Below are 27,848 nucleotides of genomic sequence, written 5' to 3' on the forward strand. Positions count from 1 at the left end.
TAGGTAGGTGAAGTCGAACTAAGAATGTGGGTCCAGTGAGGTTCTTAATACGTAAAGCTCTGCGTGCCGGAATGCGTTCAGCGTGGAGTTCTCATAGGATGGCAGATACCGAAATTGAAGGATCGACACTTCGTATGACGCAGCCATACATGCCTGGGTGAGACGGAGTTGGCGCTGGTGACGATGGTAGAGGTGCGTCGGCAGTCATAACTGGTGATATGGCAGGGGCGTCTAGAAGCGACTGACGTTGAAAATGACTGGGCATCGAAGGTAGAGATGCACCGCCAGTGGTAACTGGTGGTGCGGCAAGTTCGTCTTGAAGCGGTTGAAGATGACTGCGGCGGTCCGGTAGCGTGAGGAGAAAAGAGGACATGATCGGAGAAGGGTGAGAAGGCGTAGACGAGGGAAGAGAAACAAAAGGACAGATGTGGACAGAGGTTGTGGTGGTAGTTATGGTAGTGGGGGTGATCATGTTGGTAGGAAGAGAAAGGATCGTAGATGGAGAGGCCAACTGCCAGTGCGGAGTCATCCTGAAGGGTGGGTGGGCCATCAGCTGTACGAGCAGCTCTTCGGCCATTCATAGTAAAAATATATTGGGAAAATTTAGAAAAAAAGAGAGGAGTATGTGTTGTATATACATAAAGGTAAGGTACGTAGAGTAGCGCAGAGGCTAAGGCGAACAACAGGCGGACCCGCAAGGGAGACCCGCATCGCATCACCCAAGGATCGAACCCCCACGAAAGAAACCGTTTATTTCCAATAAAACAAGTACAAACATAAAAGAAAAAAAAAAGCACTGAAAAATACAACAGAAAAGAATAATACAAATGGAAAGAATATCTTCACTTGGCAGTCTTTGCACAGAGCGTGGGCAGAATATTGTCTTTGCGCCATGTCGTAGCGAAGTAATAACACAGGAATGAGAAAAGGTGTAAGTACTTAACAGATAATGTGTTGACACAGAACAACATGACACAACATGAGCGAAAAAGTAACAGTAAACGTTAAATTAAGGAAGACGAAGAGGAGTAATATGCACAAGGAAGAATGTACAAAGTAAACAAAGTGGTAAACAAAACTGTAAGAATCATGCAATGAAACTTGTTGCACTGGAGAGTATGACGTCATATGTCCCGTGACGTCATAAGTCCGTGAAAAGAAAAGCAAGGAATTGCAACATGAAACAAGAAAACAGTTACGTGCGGAATATTATGTAACAATAAACAATGAAATACGTAAAAAACACATAAATGAGGAAAACGAACAAAGATTAATATGCACTGAATATGAAGACTGGCGTACACTAACACTTCACTGCACTAATACACAACACTGAAGGCGCTTTCGGCGCTGTTGTTGGAGTGGGGACAGAAACGTGCAGCCGCAGCCAAGAGCATCTTGTAATGTGCAATCACCTGTATGATATAACATGGAGCATGGGGGGTTGCGGCGGGAAGGAGTACCGGGGGGAGAAAGATGAGAGTACGAGTATTATGAAAAATAGCACCGGCAAGGGGGAGAGAGAAAGAGCTTCAGAAATGAGAGGGTTGTGATTGGAGATACCAGAAGTGAGATAGTTGAGACGGAGGGAATGAAGGTGTGTAAGAATAGAGGGAAAACTGTAAAGAGATTGAAAATGAGCGGAAGGAGTGTCATAAGGAAGGCGGTAAGTAATACGGAGAGCACGACGGTCTAATCGTGGCAGTCGAGCGTAGTCAGTAGGGGGCGCAGTAATCCAAGTCAGTGAGGCATAGGTAAGGAGGGGGGGATAACAGATTTGTAGACGGTAAAGAGATGGCGAGGTTTCAGGCGCTAAGAGGGGCCGGTAAGGGAGCGAAGAGCACGGAAACGGCTTTACGATGGATGGCAGCAAGATGGTAATTCCATTTTAAATTATTCTGAAAAGGGATACCTAGGTAAGTTAAGAGTTTAGTTTCTACGAGGGGGATGTTATACAGTGTTAGTCGGATTCGGTGACTAACAGGACGGAGGTGAGATTAAAGGCGAAAAACGACAAATTGAGTTTTAGTGGGGTTAATAGTGAGGTGCCAAGAATTGAACCAGGATTCCAATGTATGAAGATAGGTTTGGAGTTGATTGGGTAGAGAGGTAAAGGATCGACCTAGGGCAAGAATGGCTAAGTCGACCACAAATTGATATAAATGAAAGGAGGGGAGGAGTGGGGAACGTCCTAAGTGAACAGGATGTACAGAAGGGGAGAGGGAGGGGAGCCTTGAACTACACCTGAAGTGAGTGGTAAAGCATAAGATCGTGCACCATGTATAGTAATGGTAGCAGTTCTATAATTAAGATAGTTAAATAGAAGGCGAGTGATAGTAGTAGGGAGAGGAAGGTGGCGGAGTTTGTAAAGAAGGCCCTCGTGCCAAACGGAATCGAAGGCCTTGTTTACATTGAGACAAACCAGAGCTCTGGACGGTGGGATTGGAGGAAAGTGGAAAAAGAAGAAGAGTGATATGAAAAAGATTGTCATGTGTTGAAAAATGAGCTCGGAAGCCGGCCTGTGAAGAGGGAAGGAGATTGAGAGATTGAAGGTAGCGAGAGAAACGTTGACAAAGAATGCCTTCGAAAATCTTAGAGATGACAGGGAGAAGGGAGATAGGGCGATAGGACGTTACATCAGAAGAGGGCTTATGAGGTTTTAGGAAGAGAAGAATAAGGGCAATGCCCCAATGCGCGGGGAAGAGACCGGTGTAGAGAAGGGTGTTATATATGGAACAAAGAGCGTGACGAAGAGATAAAGGAACTTCGCGAATATGGCGGTAGGTGATATGATCAGTACCAGGGACGGTGTTGCGTTTATGGCGAAGGAAGGTGTGAAGTTCATGGAGAGTGATGGGGGCATTCAGTGGATGTGTGTAGTCCACGTCACTAAAATGGAGAAAGGAAGGTTGAAGGTGAAGAAGATTGAGGTCGCAATATTGAAGGATAGTTGATTCGTCAGGGTGGGTGAACTGGGGAGAAGAGGAGGGGAAAACCCTTTGGGATAATAGTCAGCAAATGTATCGGCTTTGTCTTTATCAGTGAGAGGTATGTGAGTCGGAGTGTGGAGAGGATACGTAGGCAGGGATTTATTGGTTTTTGTTAGTCGGCGAAAAGTAATCCAGAAATTACGAGAATTTTTCATGTCATTGAGATTAGAGCAGGCAGCAGTCCAGTATTTCCGTGTAATAGCTTTTATGTAAGATCGTGCATGTCGAAGTGTCCGTCGATGTTCAAGTGGAGTCGTCGGGTCCCGGGTTCGAATGTAAGTAAAACAGTAATCGTGAGCAAGTTTAAGTGGGGAGAGAGCTTCGGGTGGGATGGGTGGTTTTGTAGGGTGAAAAGAATGTCGAGGGATGAGAAGATTATCGGCTACCTGAAGTGCATGTTCAACTTGAGCGATAAGGAGGAGAAGGTTAGGAAAGGAGGTGGGGGGAGGAGAAGTGCTAAGAAGATTAGTGATTATGGTACGATAGGCAGTCCAATTGGTTTGAAAATGAGCGGAAGGAGTGTCATAAGGAAGGCGGTAAGTGATACGGAGAGCATAACGGGAATAACCGTTTCAGGAGTGATGGTTCAGGGGCGGGACGAGACTTGCATTTATATAAGAAGGAGGGATGGGGTTGGGAACAATGTATACACTTCGGAGATGACTTATTAGGGCAACTACTAGTCAGATGCTCTTGGCTACAGATTGCACATACCTGTAGTTGTTGACGTGGCTGGCGAGGAAGGTGGTCGTAGCGCTGGCACTGGCTGCTGCGGATTTTCTGCGGTGGCGCCGAGCGGGAAGGCTCGACGCGATGGCGACGGCCGTAAATGACGACGCCGTCTCGCAGGAGGGTATCCAGGGTGGCGATGTCACGTGAGAGGATGCGGATGAGACTGGTAGGGCCGCAGTCATTCCGGATTCGTACCACCTTGAACACCTGGTGGCCCTCAAGCTGGAGCTGGGCTGAGATCTCGTCGTCCGTCCAGTCCCGCGCGACGCCATACGCCACAACAGAATGAACAGGCGCGGGACGTGTGGACGGTGCAGGGCGTCGTGTAGGTGCCTGCTGCGTCATGTTGAAAGCCGTGGTGTGGCTTCCAAAGTGGGCAAGTCCGACAGACGTAGTGAGGTGGGCATAAAAAGGTTTGCTGGTTTTAATGTGGTGGTACCCTTCTCGAGTGTGTTGGATCTCGATGTCGTAGTCCTTGTAGTTCGGTGTAAATCTCGTTAGGATTTGGTAGATGGAGCGTGTATTCGCCTTATCCGGATCAATGTGCATCAGTTTGACAAGATAGAAAGTAGCTGGTGGTAGTGGCAAGGGATGAACGATGCTGCGTTGACGGATGGCTGGGGCTAGAGCTGGGTTCTTCGCCGCTTGAGCATAGCTGCGTACATTAGATGGCATATAAGGATCAGGCAGATATTGTAGCTGAGGTGGCTGATGGAATTGTGCCTCCATGTTACTGACATCCAGATAATTCAGAGACTTGATTAGCGACGGAGCTCGGCGAGGAGTAACAGGAGCCTGACGAGACGGACCAGCAGCTTTCCCACAGATCTTTTTGCTTTCTCCCTCAGTCTCGGGAGAAAGGCGACGAGCTTGTTTGCTTTGCTCGGTATCCATCTCGGGCGTCGAAGGAGGTGAAGGTGCTGAAGCCATCGAATCTTCTCGAAGAGGACAGGTGTTGATAACGCTGGTAGAAGAAGTACTCATATGTTCTCGAAGTTGTGATGAAGCTTCCACTGGGCGGTTCTCGAAGGTTCTAGAATGTTCCGGTATCCCTCGCGAAGTCATCCACTAGCCGACAATATATAGGTGCTATAGGGTTATCCCTATGCTGGACTTATTAACATGGAGTTGTTAATCTCCTGCGAGTGGTAGTATTCATTTTATAAGCTACAACGCAGACTTTGTTGCTTTCACTGTGAATGGGCTGTCTGCTGTCTGGTGATATATGGGCATTTGTTCTCACTAAATTATCAAGTTTATATCATTGAGATATTTTGAGAAATGCAGCTCACTTCTCCTTATAGCCTGTTTCTCTCTGTTTGCATGAACTCTGTTAATGGGTGATTTCCACCAGTAGCTTTCCTTATACTCAATGGAACTATTTAACTTCCAAAATTCACACCTATATTTTGTGTTAGACTCTGTTTTATGTGAAACTTATTTGGACATGTTATGCAAGCCACTTGGTGTTGGTCTTATGTGGGGATGTGATTATGCAAATCTCCCCAAGGCATTTCAAGTTCATAATTATGTTTTACTCACCGCATTGGGGAGATGTGTGGGTTCAAACATGACTGTCAACTGTCCTGAGAATGGTCTTTTGTGGTTTCCCATTTGCACTTCCAGGCAAATGCTGGGACAGCTCCTATTCACATGCCATGCCAATTTCTTCCACCTCCTTACCCAGTTTCATTCACTATCATTCCTTCCATTTTCATTAGATCCTCAAATGAGGTTGGCATCAGGAAGGACATCTGGCCATAAAACATGCAATATAAATACATCTAACTTAATTCCCGACCCCATATCAAGAAACAAGACTAAGAGGTAGAATACATACTGTACAAGTATACTGTTTTTTGTTTTGGGCCTAAACAGTGACCCTTGTGTAAAGACTTTGAGAAGCTCAAGGAAGAATAATTTTAATATCATTTCCTTTTGATGGTGCAGAACTGCCCTTCAATGCCTGAAACACAAAATAGTTATTTATCTATTTGCTCCTATTCTCTTTTTTTATTTTATTTTTTATTTTTTGAGATCTTGCTTTACATTGCACCGACGCAGGTAGATCTTATGGCGATGATGGGAGAGGAAAGGCCTACAAGTGGGAAGGAATTTGCTGTGGCCTTAATGAAGGTACAACCTCAGAATTTGCCTGGTTTGATAATGGGAAACCATGGAAAACCATCTTCAGGGCTGCTGATAGTGGGGCTTGAACCCACTACCTTCTGGATGCATGCTCATAGCTGCACAACCCTAAACACACTGCCAACTCGCCTAGATCCTATCTTCTTTAACATTAATTGTCACTCTAAATTGGAGTGTATTATGTCATAAAAAAAATAGGATTGTTCATGATGATGGTCATGTAACTAGATCTTTATTATGTTTGGTTGTTAACATTCTTTATCAATTTTTTATTGTTGTAAGCATTTGCTGTTGTCATCTTCTTATCCTTCAGTGTTAAATAAAGCCTAATTAAGCATTTGAATATCTGCATCATAACTAAATTTTCTGTATGGTTTATTATTCTTACTTCATGTTAAATTTCAAGCCTTCGATATCTATGGTGGCAATTCTCCCTTCATCTCATTTGCAGAGCGATACAAATTATACTTAATTTATTTTCTATACTCAACCCACCTCCTCTGTGCTCTCTTGCTTCCACTTAGCTCCTTGCTCTTATTTCATCATGGTCAGTACCTTTTTACTGTGTGAGCCCATGTGGCTACATAATAAGAGATTAGCCGGTAACCCATATACAAGGATTACATTTCACCAATGTACTATGGTCCGACAACAAGGAATTGTAGTGTTAAATGTGGTTTACCAAATTACTGAAAGTGATGGTAATGTCCAGATAAAAATATCCTGTCACAGACACCTCATCAATGCTTAATAAAGTTTTTGATGTGATGTTGCGTAGAACACATTCACCTTTGAGGATGAATGAACAGTGATGAGGAAACGTACAAGGAAAAAGTAATTGAACTGAATTACAGTTACCGGTATCTGAGAAATATTGTAGTGAATTACAAATGCAAATTGTTTTTTCAACAAGTAATCAGTAATAGTACAATTATAAGTACTTCATAAAAACAGCAGTCTTAAGGACATCATTGACATTTTTTTAATTGTTTTTTTGTTCATGGGGCTGGAATTATACCAAAGTTTCCAAAGAAAAAATTATCACTTCATTTTGTATTTTTTTTCTTTTAATATAGAGGCATGAGGGGGAATCATCACTGAGTCAGACTAAGCATGATACCTAGGAACTGCTAAATGATTTGTTTCTCATAGTTTTGCATTCAGTTATTGACTCTTAACATTTCAAATAATTTGTCATTTACTTTTAAAAAATATTGCTTAAAATTCTCAATGCTAAACTGAAGTACATCTTTGAATTTACTGAAAAGACACTCTACAGGGGATCATGAAATTATACCTGTGTTTAATTTCAAGAACATCCCCAGCAGTGGCAGATATTATAGAATTGGATGTTTTTAGATGTAGTAGAGAGGTAAGAAAGTACATCATCCTGGACTGTTGAAGGTACTGTTTCTGTTGTAATATAACTGAAAAAGTAATCCTGATAATCACTTACTTTTTTCCCATTTCATCTTCCAAGAATATAATGATTACAGTTCTATTTCAAGAAGTAAATTATGAGTAAAAATTACATTTTAAAATGTAATGATTACAAGAAAAATGACCAAAGTGTTTGTTACAAGTTATTCAGTTATCTGTAAATGAATATATTAGGTAGGTTTCTAGGTATCCCAAATACAACATTTGTTTTTTCTTGTTTCCATCTGTTTGAAATGTTCCTTCGTCAATGAACAATGAAAGGTTCATGAAGTTGCCATTCTTTCTTGCCTGTTATTGAGCTGTTAACTAACCTGGAGGCATTTATCTTTATCATCTCCAGTTAGCTTATATTGTAGCTTCATAGTCATTTTCTAAGTAAAACTTTCCACGCAGTCATTACCAGCCATGGGACAGTACTCACTGATTTCTTCGTGTATCTTGTGAATATCTCTCTGACACATTCCACATTCTCTTAATTTATGCGGGGATGGTTATGTCTCTGTTGAGGGCATGAGCCATCCACAGTCACAAATTTCTCATACCCATGGTATATTGACTTCCTGTTTGATGGCACTTCAACATACTTGGTTTAAATTTTCCATCAAATATCCATAGAGCACTTGCTTTTAACAAATTCTGACACACAAGATGTTTTCTCAGGACTTTACAGTTAAAATGAGTGTAGATGAATTACTAATCTCTGCGCTTTGCAGTAAATACAGTACAAACTTGGTGAGATTCTCTTCAGAAATGTATGCATATAGTGTCTTTGTATAATATTGAATTTTGAAAATTTGACCAGATTTTGTGTTAAACCTATACTCAGGTCAATAAAGTTCCAGCAAGAAAACTTAAAATCAAAGTTAAATTTTGTGATTTAAACAACCACACAAAGAGAAATGTTAGTACAGTCAAAGTTGCTTTTGAGAGACACATATATGGGAGAGAGTCATGTAGTTGAGACAAATACAGAAAAACAAAGATAAAAATAACAAAGCAATTACACTTTGAGTTTGCTTGGGTGATACGGCACATCGGTTTACAGAGAAAAGAAAGTTTAAAGAGTGCCTCCACTATTGATAACCAAGTTATAAACAGCTGAGCATTGTTGTTGAGTTCAACATTTGCCTTTGTCTTTATCACTGTTGTTCGTTTAACATTTGAGCAGAGTCATATCACATTGCAAATAAAATGTTGCATGAAAGGTTTGTCATTGTACAAAAAATTTGCTATTGTGGTCAAAGTCAAAACCCATCCAGCTAACACCCCAGTTCAAGAACTTGCGAAAAACATACGTGTCTCCAAAGATAGGATCTCACATTTGAAAGCAAGAGAAGTGAATTTCTTTAAAGAATGAAATGGCACAGAAAGGACAGTCAGGCAGCAGGAAAAAAAAAAAGAGAGAAATTAAAACCTGGAGGTTGATGAATCCATTAATCTATGGTTCTCCACAGTATCTCAATGATGTGTTCACATCAGTGGCCCAGTGTTGAAATTAAAATCTGAGAAACTTGTGAAGAAAATGGGTCACAAAGACTTTGTAGTTACAGATGGTTGGCTAGCTCAGTGGAAGGGGAGGCATGACATCAGGTTCAAGAAAGCTCACAGAGAAAAAGCGAGTACTGATTTGACTGGAGCTGAACAATGGATATCAAGCAGAATTCGGGAATTGCTCAAGAGTTACAGTTTGGATGTCATTTACACTGCAGATGAGACTGGATTATTTAACCGAGCCTCTCCAAATGGGTAGTTAGCCTACAAATATGAACAACTCACTGGTTAAAAAATTCCATAGATCGTGTCACCATACTATGCTGCTGCAATGGAACAGGAAGCGGCAAATGAAAGCTTTTGGTAATAGGTAAAGCTGCAAAGCCATGCAGCTTTAAAAATTTTCATGTAAACAATTTGCTGGTTATGTATCAAACAAATACAACCATATTCATAAAAAACAAAACACCTTGAAAGACTAGAGACAGGCAGTTTATATTCACAGGACATGTTCATAAGTATGTTCTGCAGAAATGATTAGTATTTCAGTCACCTAGGTTCAGCATGTGTCCTGTTGTCTAATAGGCACTGGGTCCTCCATGGGCACTGATAATTTGTTCCATGCATGATGGCATCAATGCGTATGAGGTGCAAAAGGCGTCTTGGGGTATATGCTGCATTCACCTGATTCCACAGTTCATCTTTGGTGGTAGGCATTGGGTCAGAGCGCTGCACCCGCCGTTTCACCACATCCCAAACTTTTTCAATTGGCGACAAGTCAGGTGATTGGGCAGGCCGGGGCAACAGTCTGACATCCTATGACAGCAAGAAGGCACATGTTCCTGCAGTAACAAGTGGTCATGCATTGTCCTACTGAAATATAGCACCTGGGGTATCGTGCAGAAAGGGTATAGCTAAGGGTCACAGGATGTCATTCACGTTGGTCAAACTCATCACAGTGCCCTGGACATGCACTAACTGTGTTTTGTGTTTCTACCCAATAGCACCCCACATTATAAGGCCTTGAGTTGGTGCTGTATGTCTTGTGCAAATGCAGTCAAAGTGATACATCTCCCCCTGTCTGCGGCAAACCAAAATGCAGTCATCATTTTCAAACAAACAGAATTTGGATTCATCCGAAAACACTATCTGCTGCTATTCCTGTCTCCAGTGGCATTGTCCCATACACCATTGCAGTGTAGCATGTTTATGCACATTCATCAAAGATAGGCAGAGAATTGGACTACGCACCGATAACCCAGATCATAATAAACGGCAACGGACTGTCACTCCTGATAGTGTGTGATGTGTTACACTGTTTTACTGTTGCACCATAATTGAGGAGGATGCAGATCTGTCCTGCAATGCCATTCGGATGAAGTGTCGATCTTCTCAGGGGTGGTCAGGGTGGTGTGACCAGATCCTTCTCATCATGTTCTACGGCCTTCTGTGAACCATTCTGTACACACTCGTTGCACTGCTGACACACTTAATCCCACACAAGCAGCAATTTCACAGATGGATGCATCACGTTCTCTCATGCCAATATTGCGTCCTCTTTCAAAATCAATCATTTGATGGTATGTTTCTTGCATACATCTGCAAGGCATCCTGCATGTCTGCTCAAGTGACACCGATCCATTAACTTCGGTTTACAGCGAGAACAAGAGCTGCAGGCACATTTTACCAGTTGTGTTAGTGCACAAAGATATTGATGTGGACCTTGAACCTGAGGGCCAGCATGGTTCAAATGATAATCACTTATTCAGAACTACTAATGCATATGTCCTGTGAATATTAACTTCCTATCTCTAGTCTTTCAAGGTGTTCTGATTTATATGAGCATGAGTGTAATAAGAATAATGTTATCGGCTTTATGTCCCACTAACTAATTTGACAGTTTTTGGAGAGGCTGAGGGGCTGGATTTTAGTCTCACAGGATTTCTTTTACATGCCAATAAATTTACCGACATAAAATTGAAGTGGTCCTGAGAGTTGGTCTGGAATGGGTGTGGGCATCTCGGACATATTCTGAGTCATGGCCCTCCTTGTGCTCAAGTGGCTAGGACTATACAATCCACTAGTCGTCCATAACCCGTTGGAGGGGAGATCCTCAATTGGACTATGCGTAAGTAGGGTAGCATCCTGCTTCATGAATTTACCAAGCTCAGAACGTTTTAATCAAACCTCGGACCTATGGGGGTAATGGAGTCCCACTCCCATTTCACAGGCGAGGGACTCCTTGGAAACAACTTGGCGAACAAAATGGAATTCGATGGGGAGCTAGCAATATCAATGGGGCTTATGGAAGAAAGAAAGTAGAACTGGCTGAGTCAGCTAAGAGGATGCATCTGGATGTGCTAGGAGTAAGTGATATTCAGGTAAGGAGAGATAACGAGGAAGAGATAGGAGATTATAAAGTGTACTTGACGGATGTTAGAAAGGGAAGGGCAGAGTATGGGGTAGGGCTCTTTATCAGGAATACCATTGCACACAACATAGTTTCTGTTAGGCACGTAAATGAGTGAATGATGTGGGTAGATTTGTCAGTTGGAGGAATTAGGATGAGGATTGTCTCAGTGTATTCACCATGTGAGGGTGCAGGTGAGGATGAAGTTGTCAAGTTTTATGAAGCATTGAGTGACATCGTGGTCAGGGTCAATAGCAAGGATAGAGTAGTGCTAATGGGCGATTTCAATGCAAGAGTTGGAAATAGAACTGAAGGATACGAAAGGGTGATTTCTAAATGTGGGAAAAATATGGAAGCTAATGGGAATGGGAAGCATTTGTTGGACTTCTGTGCTAGTATGGGTTTAGCTGTGACGAATACATTCTTCAAGCATAAGGCTATTCACCACAACACATGAGAGGCTAGGGGTACCAGATCCATAATAGACTATATCTTAACCGACTTCGAATTCAGGAAATCTTTTAGGAATATATGAGTCTTCCAGGGATTTTTTGATGATACAGACCACTATCTGATCTGTAGTGAATTAAGTATCTCTAAGCCTAGGGTAGAGAAAGTGAAATCTGTCTGCAAACGAATAAGGGTAGAAAATCTCCAGGACAAGGAGTGAGAAGTTTGAACAGTAGACGGTAAGCAGGTTCAGGATATAGAACGAGAATGGGTGGCATACAGGGATGCTATAGTAGAAACAGCAAGGGAATGCCTAGGAACAACTGTGTGTAAAGATAGGAAAAGGCGAACATCTTGGTGGAATGATGAAGCAAGAGCAGCTTGTAAACATAAAAAGAAGGCTTATCAGAAATGGCTCCAAACAAGGGCCAAGGCAGACAGGGATTTTTACGTAGATGAAAGAAACAGAGTTAAACAAATAGTTGTAATCCAAAAAGAAGTTGTGGGAAGATTTTGGTAATAACCTGGAAAGACTAGGTCAAGCAGCAGGGAAACTTTTCTGGACAGTAATAAAGAATCTTAGGAAGGGAGGGAAAAAGGAAATGGACAGTGTTTTGAGTAATTCAGGTGAATTCATAATAGATCCCAGGGAATCACTGGAGAGGTGGAGGGAATATTTTGAACATCTTCTCAACGTAAAAGGAAATTTCCCTGGTGGTGTTGCGAACAGTCAAGCTCATGGGGAGGAGGAAAATGATGTTGGTGAAATTACACTTGAGGTAGTGGAAAGGATGGTAAATAAACTCCATTGTCATAAAGAAGCAGGAATAGGTGAAATTATACCTGAAATGGTGAAGTATAGTGGGAAAGAAGGGATGAAATGGCTACATATAGTAGTAAGATTAGCATGGAGTTTTGACAAGGTACCTTCAGATTGGACAAAAGCAGTAATTGCACCTATCTATAAGCAAGGGAACAGGAATGATTTCAACGATTATCGAGGTATCCCATTGATTAGTATACCAGGCAAAGTATTCACTGGCCTCTTGGAAGGGAGGGTGCGATCAGTCGTTGAGAAGAAGATGGATGAAAACCAGTGTGGTTTCAGACCACAGAGAGGCTGTCAGAATCAGATTTTCAGTATGCACCAGGTAATTGAAAATGCTACAAGAGGAATAGGCAGTTGTGTTTATGTTTCATAGATCTAGAGAAAGCATATGCCAGGGTACCAAGGGAAAAGATGTTTGCCATACTGGGTGACTATGGAATTAGGGGTAGATTATTAAAGTCAATCAAAAGCATTTATGTTGACAATTGGGCTTCAGTGAGAATTGATGGTAGAATGAGTTCTTGGTTCAGGGTACATACAGGGGTTAGACAAGGTTGTAATCTTTCACCTTTGCTGTTTGTAGTTTACATGGATCATCTGCTGAAAGGGATAAAATGGCAGGGAGGGATTCAGTTAGGTGGAAATGTAGTAAGTAGTCTGGCCTATGCTGACGACTTGGTCTTCATGGCAGATTGTGCCAAAAGCCTGCAGTCTAATATCTTTGAACTTGAAAATAGGTGCAATGAGTTTGTTATGAAAATTAGCCTTTCGAAGACTAAGTTGATGTCAGTAGGTAAGAAATTCAACAGGATTGAATGTCAGATTGGTGATACAAAACTAGAACAGGTCAATAATTTCAAGTATTTAGGTTGTGTGTTCCCTCAGGATGGCAATATTGTAAGTGAGATTGAATAAAGGTGTAGTAAAGCTAACGCAGTGAGCTTGCAGTTACGATCAACAGTATTCTGTAAGAAGGAAGTCAGCTCCCAGATGAAACTATCTTTACATAGGTCTGTTTTCAGACCAACTTTGCTTTATGCGAGGGAAAGCTGGGGGGACTCAGGATATCTTATTCATAAGTTAGAAGTAACAGACATGAAAGTAGCAAGAATGATTGCTGGTACAAACAGGTGGGAACAAATGCCAAATATGCTAATGTGGGAAGGACAGCTGATTTAGAAAGTGACGGAACCAACTAAAGGGAAAAATATCCTGGACGTGGTGCTGATAAAACCAGATGAGTTCTATAGAGAAACTGATGTAATAGATGGTATTAGTGATCACGAAGCCGTTTTTGTCATAGTTAAATATAAATGTGATTGAAAGGAAGGTTTTAAAAGTAGGACTATTAGGCAGTACCATATCGCTGATAAAGCAGGCATGAGGCAGTTTAAAAAAAGTAATCATGATCGGTAGAAAACGGTAAATAAGAATTTAAACAGACTCTGGGATGGGTATAAAGCAATTGTTGAGGAATGTGAAAACAGGTTTGTACCTTTAAAGGTGGTAAGGAATAGTAAAGACCCACCTTATTATAATAGAGAAATAAAGAGACTAAGAAGGAGGTGCTGATTGGAAAGAAATAGAGTTAGAAATGGCTGTGGAAGTAAGGAGAAATTGAAGGAACTTGCTGGGAAATTGAATCTAGCAAAGAAGGCAGCTAAGGATAACATGATGGCAAGCATAATTGGCAGTCATACAAATTTTAGTGAAAAATGGAAGGGTATGTATAGATATTTTAAGGCAGAAACAGGTTCCAAGAAGGACATTTCAGGAATAATTAATGAACAAGGAGAGTGTGTATGTGAGGATCTTCAAAGGGCAGAAGTATTTTGTCAGCAGTATGTAGGCCTAAATATTGTCAGTTACAAAGAAAATGTCCAGATAGAGGAGGTGACTAATGCTAGATAAGTATTAAAATTTACGTATGATAACAATGATATTTACAATAAGATTCAAAATTTGAAAACTAGAAAAGCAGCTGGAATTGGTAAGATTTCTGGGTATACACTAAAGATAATGGGTTGGGATATAGCACCATATCTGAAGTACTTATTTGATTATTTTTTTGTTGAAGGAGCTATACCATATGAATGGAGAGTTGCTATAGTAGCCCCTGTATAATTGAAAGGGTGATAGACATAAAGCTGAAAATTACAGGCCAGTAAGTTTGACAACCGTTGCATGTAAGCTTTGGGAAGGCATTCTTTTTGATTATATTAGACATGTTTTTGAAATTAATAACTAGTTCAATAGAAGGCAGTTCGGTTTTAGGAAAAGTTATTCCACTGAAGCTCAACTTGTAGGATTCCAGCAAGATATAGCAAGCAAGTATCTTGGATTCAGGAGGTCAAATGGACTGTATTGCGATTGACCTGTCTAAAGCATTTGATAGGGTGGATCATGGGAGACTACTGGCAAAAATGAGTGCAATTGGACTAGACAAAAGCGTGACTGAATGGGGTGCTATATTTCTAGAAAATAGATCTCAGAGAATTAGAGTAGGCAAAGCTTTAACTGATCCTGTAATAATTAAGGGGGGAATTCCTCAGGGCAGTATTATTGGACCTTTATGTTTTCTTATATATATAAATGATATGAGTAAAGAATTGGAATCAGAGGTAAGGATTTTTTCAGATGATGTTATTCTGTATAGAGTATTAAATAAGTTACATGATTGTGAGCAACTGCAACGTGACCTCGATAATGTTGTGAGATGGACAGCAGGCAATGGTATGTTGATAAACGGGGTTAAAAGTCAGGTTGTGAGTTTCACAAATAGGAAAAGTCCTCTGAGTTTTAATTACTGCGTTGATGGGGTGAAAGTTCTTTTTGGGGATCATTGTAAGTATCTAGGTGTTAATATAAAGAAAGATCTTCATTGGGGTAATCACATAAATGGGATTGTAAATAAAGGGTACAGAAATCTTCGCACATGGTTATGAGGGTGCTTAGGGTTTGTAGTAAGGATGTAAAGGAGAGGGCTTATAAGTCTCTGGTAAGACCCCAACTAGAGTATGGTTCCAGTGTAAGGGACCCTCACCAGGATTACCTGATTCGAGAACTGGAAAAAATCCAAAGAAAAGCAGCTCGATTTGTTCTGGGTGATTTCTGACAAAAGAGTAGCGTTACAAAAATGTTGCAAAGTTTGGGCTGAGATGAATTGGGAGAAAGAAGATGAGCTGCTCGACTAAGTGGTATGGTTAAATGTTAAACATTAATATATTGAAACCACCTATTCAATACTGGTTGAGTCTTTATGACTATAACAATGTCATTACATTAAGTTTGAGCATGGTACATGTTTCGTCTGGCATTGCAGGCATCATCAGCCATTAATTCTATCTCCAAGTCAGAGCTCTGAGTGAATGCTATTTTAGGATTAAGGATAGTCAATATTATTTATATAACAGTGCAAAGGAGTGATCAAGCCATCCATGTTTTAAAGTTCTAATGTGACATTCTACTCTTGTTTATATTTAATGGGAATATGTTGACTGTTAACTTTCATAATGTCAGTAATCACTTGTAATAAGTGTAATAAGTGGTATGGGGTGAAATGCTGGTAACCAGGAATGAGTTAGCTGGAAAATTTATAATGTCCAATAACGGACTATTTATATTGGTATTATAATTTTACTCATTCGGAACAAATATTTCTTTTTCCCTATGGGAATCAGCATCTATATCATTTGATGGCCAAGCAGGCATCAATTTTTGGTACCGGTAGTGAGACAAAGTCTCTCATAGTGCATTGGCACTGCCGGTGGCTACAATTAGCCTACGCAGTGGCCTCCACAGTATGCACTAGCCATGCATCTTGGTAGGTGTGCTAGGTACCAACTGATGAGCCCAGCCTAGTACATGGGGGCAAAATATTGGCAACCAGGAATGAGTTAGCTGGAAAATTTATAATGTCCAATAACGGACCATTTATATTGGTATTAAATGGTATGTTCCGAGCTGTCAGCAGAGAGGTGGCGTGGAATGACATTAGTAGACGAATAATTTTGAGTGATGCCTTTAAAAGTAGGAAAGATCACAATATGAAGGTAAAGTTGGAATTCAAGGGGACAAATTGGGGCAAATATTCATTTATAGGAAGGGGAGTTAGGGATTGGAATAACTTACCAAGGGAGATATTCAATAAATTTCCAATTTCTTTAAAATCATTTAAGAAAAGTCTAGGAAAAGAACAGATAGGGAGTCTGCCACCTGGGAACTGCCCTAAATGCAGATCAGTAGTGATTGATTGATTGATTGACTGATTGAATGATTGATTTTAGTGATATTCTCTATTTCTTCAGGTTTTTCAATAATTTTGTCATTGGTTTAACACTCCACTAACTACTTTTTACAGTTTTTGGAGATGCTGAGGTGCTGCAATTTTGTCCTGCAGGAGTTCTTTTATATGCCAGTAAATCAACCAACAAATACCACCAGACTGAGCTGGTATCAGGGATGACCCATAAAGGGTTGAAGCATGTCCTGGTCTTACTAGGTTTATGAGTCTACACACCACTTAGTTTTAGGTTGCTTGAACAGGTGGACCAATACAAATAATATATTATTCTAATAAATTGTATTTAAAAACGTATATGCCCAGATAAAATGTCTTTATGAACATTTGTCCTACAATGCATTAGTAGTGATGTGCAGGCATTGCACACAGCCATTACCATAGAGAGACATTGTGCCTTTGCCATACTGCTCAAACATGTGCCCCAAGCAGTTTGCCTCACCATATGATCACCATATGACTTGTCCAGGAATGTCAAAATTTGATGCTCCACAGAGCCCAAACCTCACATTTTTGGACAGGGGGGCACTTAAAAAAAAAAAAAAAAAAAAAAAAAAAAAAAAAAAAAAAAAAGTTTGCAGTAAATTGCCTTCCCTCACAACATAAAAAGCATTGTCACATCATTCTAAATCGCCCTGTATGTATGTATATATGTATTTATGTATTTATATATTTATTTATTTATTTATTTATTTATTTATTTATTTATTTATTTATTTATTTATTTATTTATTTATTTATTTATTTATTTATTTATTTATTGTCCCTATATGTTTCTTAAATGTAATAATATTCTGGTCTAACTCAGAACTTTAAGCGTACCTAATTCATCATAAATATCATTCTGGGGACAAGAATCTGGAAAAATAATATTAGAAATATGGCAAGGTGAAAACAACAGCTACAAGTAAACTCGGGTAAAAGAATACTGCCTTGAGGAAGTCCCCTCATAAAAATTACAGGATCAGGTAAAGCTTCACCTACTCTAATTCTCTGAGTTCTGTCTTCTAGAAATGTAGCCACCCATTCAATCACACTTTCGTCTAGTCCAATTATACCAACTTTTGCCAGTCGTCTCCCACAATCTACCCTACCAAATACTTTACATAGGTCAATCACGATACAGTCCATTGACCTCCTGAATCCAAGATATCTGATGTATCTTGTTGGAATCCTACAAGCTGAGCTTCAGTGGAAGAATCTTTCCTAAATCCAAACTGCCTTTTATCGAACTACTTAATCATTTTCCAAAGCTTACATGCAATGCATGTCAAAATGACTGGCCTGTGATTTTTAGCTTTATGTCTTTCACCCTTTCCTTTATACACAGGGGTTACTACAGCAACTCTCCACTCATTTGGTTTAGCTCCTTCATGCAAACAATAAGCAAATAAGTAGGCCTACTTTAGATATGGTTCTATTTCCCAACCCATTGTCTTCAGTACATCCCCCAAAATCTTATCAATTTCAGCGGACAGCATAATCTCAAAAGAGCAAACTGGCCTCGGTATCAGAATTAAAAAGATGACCATAGGTCCTCTGGACATTAAAAAAAAAAAAAAAAAAAAAGCGGTGATGACATTTAAAACCAAATAATGCAATAACTCTTCCACAAGTGTTCCAAAATTGCAACTATTAGGATCTGCAAACTCTCCCAATGTAATCAAAACCCAAATAACAAAATAAAAATATTCACTATTGCTATTATCTCTTCCATAGGAATAACACATGTGACTACATGCAAATGTCACTTACATAAGTTTACTTCACTGCAATAGGAATTATTTTATGATGGCTCTAGGGCATATACAGACAATAATCGTGGACATATATGATAATAACAACAACATAGGCTTATACTTTATGACAAGACACTCCTGGGCTGTGAACACAGTATCTATCATGTTAGAAAATCCCTCAATGGAAAAGCAAGCTCAATACAAGGTATTCGTAGCCAAATAGAAATAAAAACATTGGTCTATGTAACTCTAGGTCCTAATGAGAAACTGGGGCTACCTTAACACAATGGAACATAAAGCTACCTGATAATTCCTAAATCAACTACCAAGCCTTGTCAACTACTTATAAAATTTGTAAACAATATTCACTGGCCTGTATCTGATGATTCATATCTGAACACATTGGTGCAAAGAGCTACACACCTTGTTAGCATTTCTACCCATGTAATTACAAAAGTGTGTACAAAAAACTATTCCTACTGGACTGACATTACCTCTGCAATAAGTTCTCCAAAAATCTTTACTTTACCATAACAATAAAAACAAAATAATACACATATGGAAACCGTCATAGCTTGCGCATATAAAATGCAAATTTAGACATAAATTCCCTAAACAATTTCACAATCAGATATAATATATTTTGATAATTCTGAATATGCCACCAAGGGCTTATGTTATATCCAAAAATTACCTCGACATCCCTCTCATGGAAATCTTACACCTGCTAAATTAATACCAATGAATTTTAAATGTGAAGAAATATTAAAATTTCCCATACAATATCATTTATGTATTACCATGTGGTCCTGAACTGAGATCACTATTGGATTTAATGAAGAAATGTATACAATAAATACCCATATTATATGATCTATGCTAATTTAATTACTTCATACCATTTCTTAATCTCAATAATAATAAGAAGGTGCGCTCAGTTAAGCATAGTACAGAATCCTAGTCCTTACTGTAGTCTGTGATCGACTTCGTTCTTTTGTGCACTTTAATATGTGGTATGTGTCACAATTGTTGCCACGCAGCACACACACACACACACATGGAATCTACGTACGGTTTGTGAAATTGCTTGTTAATACACAGCATATAGTGAAAGCCATGCACTGAAAGTCTGGCTATTACATGTCTTTGCTTCTGGTTCTCTCTGGTCCAGGACTTCTCCATCATAGCAGGCGAGCTGTAGAATTCCAGCTGTATTTCTTCTCTCTTCTTATTTCGGTTCCTTAGTAGCTCTTGATATGGTCCTGTTGATGGTAGATGGTGTTAAATCCTGATGTCCTCTATGAAGTAGGTTTCTCCCATCATGTCTTACAGAAATCATTGAAGGGGCTGTCTTCCCTACTCCCATTGCTCTTTTCATGTACATCACCTTCACCTTTACAATTTTGGTTAATTCACCTATTTTTAACTTTTCCCAGATGAACAGTATGCCATAGGTGATGATTGGGCTACTGCACTTCTAAATAGTGCAATCGCTGTGCTGATCAACAGGTTCCTAATATTCTTTATGTAGTATATTGCCGTGATTGCTGCCGCTGTCTTTTCTTCTATGTGAAGACTGTATGATGATGCTGTTGTTTGCAGTGTAACCCTTAAGTATTTGAATTTGTTAACTCTCTCTAGTGGAGTACCTGAAAACAAAATTTTGTCGGTTGCTGTTGCTTTTTCACCCTTCCTACGAGTTATCTGTAGAGTTTTGTCTTGGTTTATAGTGACATCTTTTTCCCTGGCCCAATTCTCCAGCTGGTTAACTGCTTCTTGTACTTCTGTCCTTATAGGAGACCCAATTACCATGTCATCTGCATACAGGATTCGAGTTCTCCCTAATGATTCTCATGATGTCTGCTGTATAGATGTTAAATAGTGTAGGACTGATAGGAGCCCCTGCAATACGCCATTCGTTTGAATAATCTGTTTTGATGATTCCACGTTGTTATTTATGCTTATGTAGTTATACTTTAAGGGATCTTCTGTAATCCTTGCAATTGGGTGGTCCTTTCCAATCATTTCTTTAAGTTTCTTGATAAGCTTCCTCCTGTCTACGAGGTCAAATGCTTTCCTGTACTCAAGAAATACCACACAATACTTCCCCCGGCAGCGGCGTATGCTGCAATCAAGACATGGGCTATCACTAGACTTAGGTTAGCCAGTTTCGATAGTTGGTTTAACGAACGTCAAGCCTTAAGGGTTTTGAGCTGCAGCTAATAGCTATCGGAGTAGCCTGCTGTGTTAAGGATGGTTCACAAGACCTAGCCTCTGCTACTGCCAATACTCAACACCTGATCAATGTAGATGGTAGCCAACGAATCAGCCTCATCGTACTCTTAATTCCCCTAGCTCGGGGACTGGGTGCTTATGACGACTTCACCATTCATTTCATCAGGTCACCATCAAGCCTTTCCAGAGGCTATGCATTATTATTATTATTATTATTATTATTATTATTATTATTATTATTATTATTATTATTATTATTATTATTATTATTATTTCTGAATACGTTTGTCCTCCAGGCTTGGTTTTTCCCTCGGACTCAGCGAGAGATCCCACCTCTACACTCAAGGCCAGTGTCCTGGAACGTGAGACTTTGGGTCGGGGATACAACTGGGAAGAGGACCAGTACCACGTCTAGGCGGCCTTACCTGCTATGCTGAACAGGGACCTTGTGGGGGATGGGAAGATCGGAAGGGATAGACAAGGAAGAGGGAAGGAAGCGGTCATGGCCTTAAGGTAGTTACCAATCCGGCATTTGCCTGGAGGAGAATTGGGAAACCACGGAGAACCACTTCGAGGATGGCTGAGGTAGGAATCGAACCCTCCTCTACTTAGTTGACCTCCCGAGGCTGAGTGGACCCCGTTCCAGCCCTCGTACCACTTTTCAAATTTCGTTGGAGAGTCGGGATTCAAACCTGGGTCTTCGGGGGTGGCAGCTAAACACACTAACCACTACACCACAGAGGCGGATATTATTATTATTATTATTATTATTATTATTATTATTATTATTATTATTATTATTATTATTATCTCAGTTGCAAACAATAAGCATGGCCAACAATAAAGTTTGTGAAGTTCGCATGAGCCACATAACCACAAATACTTTTCATACTCACTTAAGTTGAAATACCCCTTTGTATGGATTCTTGTTTTTCTCCTCCTGTTCACACTGTAACTGTATACGAGGTGGGGTAGGCTTATCATCATGGCGCCCAATACCAGCAATGTTATGTGCAGTTCCTGCAAAGTGTCGCTCAAGGAGAACGAGAATTATGTACAGTGTGACGGAAAGTGTAGTGAAACGTTCCATTTAAACTGTGCACGTGTTTCAAATGCTGTTTTTAAGGCAATGCTGTCAAATCCGGGAGAAATTTTGTGGCATTGTAAACAATGCAAACATAACCCAACTTCGTGTAAACCGTTTTCAATCTCTTTTCAGCAGAATAAAGTCAAAGCGGACAATACAAGCCTATGTGAAGCTGTGAATAATATGCAGCAAATCCTGAAAGATGTCTGCAGCTCACTGGAGTTTCAGTCCAGAAAATTTGATGAACTGCTACAGCAAAACAGTGAACTTAAAAAGTGCATAGACCATTTAACCAACGAACTGAACAACAGCAAGGCTGAAAATAGTGCTCTCAAAGAACAAAATAATCATTTGAAGGATCAAATCAATGATCTTGAACAGTATTCTAAGAATTATAATTTAGAAATCGCCGGCATACCAGTCTCTAAGGATGAGAATGTGTATGAGATCGTATCTCAAGTTGCAGGTGCAGTTGGAGTGGAAATTCAACCTGAACGGGACATTGAATATTGCCATCGACTCCCAGCGGCTACAGATAAGGACGGAAGGAAGAAGATTCCTCTCATAATTGCAAAATTCTATTCGCGTAAAACGAAAAACATGATCATGGACAAGAAAAGAAAACATGGGAAACTTCTCTGTGCAGATATTAAAGTCAGTGGGGACACAACTGTATATCTAAATGAACACCTAACAAAACAGAACCAAAATCTATGTTGGCTAGCCAGAAGTATGAAACACTCCATGAACTACAAATTCGCTTGGACCAAGAATGGGAAGATCTACATGAGGAAAAATGACGACAGCCCCATACTGCAAATCAAGACTACAGCTGACTTACCAGCAGCTCCTACGAAGCTGAGAGACTGAGGATTCAAGTTAGGGTATGTATACCTGAGCCAAGTGATTCATAAATATACTTACATTGAAGTTCTCTCTCGAAGTGTGCACCAAGCAATTACAAATAGTAATACTACACATTAGGCTATGGATATGAAATCAGATCATGAGTTAGGGATTACCTTACAAGATGATAACACCACAGGCATTGTAAACACCCCTCAAGACTTGAACAAATTAATCCACTATACTGCAGGAATGAGAATTATGCACCTGAATATAAGTGGCATGATAACAAATTTTGACAGCATGCTAGTTATGTTAAATCAACTGGACCATAAACCAGACATTATAATATTATCTGAAACCCAACTCATTAGGGATATACCCTTCTCTATTTTAGGATATAATGAGTACTTTATACCCACACAAATTTCTACACATGACAGTCTAAAAATATACACACATGTAACCATACAAAATGTTGCAATATCTGCAGTGAAAACCCTAAAAGCAGCCAATGGTAGTCTACTCAACTTACAATATAATAAAGAAAGCTATTTGATACTTGCTATATACAGATCACCCTCCACAAGCCCAAAGATATTTATAGAAGAACTAGGAAATACACTTCAGCAGCTACCTGCAGCCACACATTATATAATAATAGGAGAAATTAACATAGACATTTTAAACCCAACTAGTCAGTATGCTCAAAAAATTAAAAATGAATACATAAACACCTTAAGTGCTAATGGTTTCATTTCATATATCAACTCTGCAACAAGGATAACCCCAAAATCTAGAACATGTATAGATCACATACATGTTAATTGCATAGAAATAACAATTTTGAGTCATATGTTCTACATACTAGTATCACAGATCACAGTCCTATTTTTCTGATACATAAACAAACCCAGAAACATCAAATACCACAAAAGGAAGGAAAAATAATGAACAATGCCAGAATAGATTATGAAGCTTTAAATAAAGCCTTAAAAAAGGAAAATTGGGAATCTGTCCTGAATGAACATGATTTCAACAAAGCGACCAGTAGTTTTATGCAGCTATTAACTCAACATATCTCTGAACACTCTACTGACACAACACATGTAAGATCAAAATTCAGAAAGATAACACCATGGATCACAACTGGAATCCTAACTTCCATTAGAATAAGGGACAATTTACACCAGACAATTGTAAAGCAAAAGATGAGGTCCTCTAATAATGTCGAGATCACAAACACTATTAAGAAACATAAAACATACCGAAACTGGATAAACAGGCTCATTAAAGTAGCAAAACATAAGTACTATTCTAATAATATTATGTCAAGCTCAAACAATACTAAAATCCTATGGAAAAACATAAATGATATAACATGTAGAAAGGAGAAAAGAAATTCAGATATAGACAGCATAAATCTTACAGACTCACAAGAAACAACCCAACCAACTATCATTGCAGACAAATTTGTAGATTATTTCAGTAGTATAGGTTTAGAACTTGCTGACAAAATAATGAATAGCAGCAAAGAACCTAATGACACATGTACATATGATATTCATGGAATACCTCAACCACAATCAATGTTTCTTCTTCCCATAACAGAAACAGAATTAATGAATTACATAGCTGCACTAAAAGATGACTCAGCCAATGGCTATGACAATATCTCAAGTAAAACACTTAAAACAATTAGTTCACATATTCTACACCCTCTGCAATATATTTTTAATCTTTCACTAATGAAAGGACAATTTCCAGACCCATTCAAAATTGCTATCATAGTCCCAATCCATAAATCCATAAAGAGAGAATTAAACAATTATCGCCCAATTTCTCTCACAACCCACATTTCAAAATTACTAGAGATATGCATTAAAACCAGATTACTTAATTACCTGAATAAGTATAACATATTGTCTCCAAATCAGTTTGGTTTTAGACCAAAAATTAGTGCTCAAGATGCAATATTCTCCTTAACTGATTATTTGTATAAAACCATTGATAACTCCAAAAGGACTATTTCTATATTTTTGGATTTAACAAAGGCATTTGATACCGTAGATCACAATATACTCCTTAGAAAACTTGAAAAAGTAGGCATTCGTGGAATTCCTCAAAATCTAATTAAAAGCTTTCTTTCTAACAGAATACAAAAGGTAAGAATCAAGGATATTCTAAGTAAAAGTGCTCAAGTAAAAATCGGAGTACCCCAAGGAACAGTATTAGGACCAATTCTTTTTCTGTTATATATCAATGATCTGTGTGAGCTAAACTGTAATGCAAAAATTAACTCATATGCTGATGACACGGTAGTCACAGTCACGGGTGAAACTTGGGAGGACACCTTCAACAGAGCTCAAGAAACCCTAGTCATAGTTCAGAAATGGCTAAACAACCACCTACTTACTTTAAATGAAAATAAAACAAAATTCCTCTGCTTCTCGCATAATAAAACAATGCAACCCTCAGACAATCTAACACTAAAACTCCACATACCAACTTGCAAAAATACTGAAAGCTGCAACTGTTATACTTTACAGAAATCAATACATGTTTCATACCTAGGGATAATTATAGATAGTTATCTGAAATGGAATTTTCATGCATCAAATTTGATCATTAATCTTCAGAAACTTATTTATATATTTTACAGAATTAGAAACGTTATTTCAACAAAAGCCTTGAAGTCTGTATACTTTGCCTTAGTTCAATCACAACTGCAATATGGAATTAACAGTTGGGGTGGAATACTTGATTCACACTTGGCTCAGGTAAATACATGCCAGAACTACATACTGAAAGTCATGTACAAAAAGCCACTGATGTTTCCAACATACGAACTGTTCCAGCAAAGCATGGTACTTAACATACGGCAGCTATTTGTGCAGTCAGTGACCCTATACATGCATAAAAATTTAAAGCTCTTCTGCAAAGAACACAAGCCAAAAATTTGCACTAGGCTGCAAGACAGAACTGGAGTAAGTATACCACGTCGGAACACTTTACTTGGACAAAGAAATCTAAGTTGTCTAGGACCACGGATATACAATGCATTACCTGTGGACGTGATCAGTGGCAATCAGAATACATTGAAGAAAAGGCTATTCACATGGCTCATTAACAATTATTACAAAGTAGATCAACTTATAAATTTCCATTATTATATTTAAATCAACTAGCACACTATTCCTCTCTACTAAGAAACCAACCTTCTCCTTAACCCATGCCCCTCCTTTCCAGTTTCTTGTTTAGGCCTATTACACCAAATACAGAAAAACAGTTCATAAAATTACTCTAATTAAATATCACCAAAATGTTAATGGAGTAAATGATATTCACTAGATGCCATGATGTACATAATCTAGCTATTGTATTTTTGAAGACCACACACAAGTTTACCTTATGTGGGATTCACATTGTATCTTATACTACCTTTGTATGTATATGTAAGATACTGGTTGTGAATAAAAATGTATGTATGTATGTATGTATGTAATTATCAGCAATTTATCCTCATATTTCAGTTGCGAGAATGGATTATCCAACAACTTACATACGGTTCAGCCATTTCACAAAAGTAACATCATAAGGTTACAGTCACGTTAAACACTATAACTTCAGATAAACTAAAATTGTTCTGACATCAACTGAAATATACCAATAATTTCCAACCTTAAGCAACCCGTAAGATGTCCTGCACATGCAAAAACAAACTCGTGATACTGTAGCACATGGGTGAATCCCATCAATTCGGACACTTCCGGAGAACTTCGAATCTTTGGACCTTCTCTTTCCACCGCTGTCTCTTTTGTTAGCGGCGGCGATTTGACGGACCGAAGCCTAGCCCAGCTCAAGATTAGGTTCCCCTCGTTCCCCGCACCATTGCGACATTCACCAGCAAGCCTTGCGCGGTAGGTCGAGGGGAGTGGGCCGAAGGGAGTGGGCCGAAGGGCTGGGCTGCGATGTTAGTCTCCGATGCCTTGCTCTCAGAAATACGAGCGACGTTCTTTCTCAATACTTTCAAGTTTTGTAAATGGAAGAATGTGTCAGATGCTTACATTACAATAAGATTTAGATTTCCATCGTTCTCATTTGAGGATGGGCTTCACTGATAGCCTTGGTAGCCCTCAGTATACGCCACTGTCCCCCGGTGTGTCTAAGGGAGTCCTCTATTTGCTCTAATAGGTAGGAAATTGCTTGTAATGTACTCCTGCCTTTCCTGAATCCAAATTGACATTCAGGTATTTGATTGTCAATAATTTCCAGCAGTCTTTCATTTAGAACTTTCGTGAACATCTTGAATGTAGCATTTTACAATACCACTCCCCTGTATGAGTCCAAGCTTGTACTACTTCCTTTCCCTTTATAGGCCTAGAGAATCTTCATTGTTGCTGTTCTCCAGCGTTTGGGTATTTGTCCTAATTCAATGCATTTGTTCGTTAGATCTACCCAGAGATCTTGCATAATATCCACAGATTCATTCAGGTGCTCGATGTAGATATTGTCTGGTCCCGCTGCCTTTTTATTTTTCCCTCCTTTATTGCCCGGGTTACTTCCGCCTTCATTACTGGATCATATGTGTGAATCAGTTGTGTTATTGGATCATATGCCTGACCTTTCTGCTGCTGGTTCAGAATTTTGCTGAAGTGGTATTTCCATGCGTCTATTGGTACTTCTCCTCTAGTGGGTGGGTTCCTCTTCCTTAGAGCTATGAAAGGGTCAGCCCTCACGTCCTCTGCCTGTTTCCTTGCTTCTCTTTCTATAGGGTCAGCTCTTTTCTGTTTTAGTAGTCGTTTGTATTCTCTTCTTCTCTCAGCATAGTATGTTAGCAGGGGCGAAGCGTCAGAGGAGACAGGGTAGACAGCGTGTACCGTACCCTTAAAGTTTTGTGAACGAGAAATTGACTAGTAAATTCAATTATTTTTTTAGAACATTAATTATTTCCAAATACAAGACATTATTGTATTCCCCGCTTTACTTATTTTCGACTCACTTCGGCAATGCTCGAGCTCGCGTCAGTTACATGAAGCACGTAGACAAAAGTAGACGCTGTCCATTCTGTGTATTTTTCCTTTGATTTTCAAAACTTTCAGATAGAGCAACACTAACGCTATCTGTAGGTGCTGACTGTGGAACTACTAC

Source organism: Anabrus simplex, chromosome 2 (genome assembly GCF_040414725.1).
Source record: "Anabrus simplex isolate iqAnaSimp1 chromosome 2, ASM4041472v1, whole genome shotgun sequence".
NCBI classification, from domain to species: Eukaryota; Metazoa; Arthropoda; class Insecta; order Orthoptera; family Tettigoniidae; genus Anabrus; species Anabrus simplex.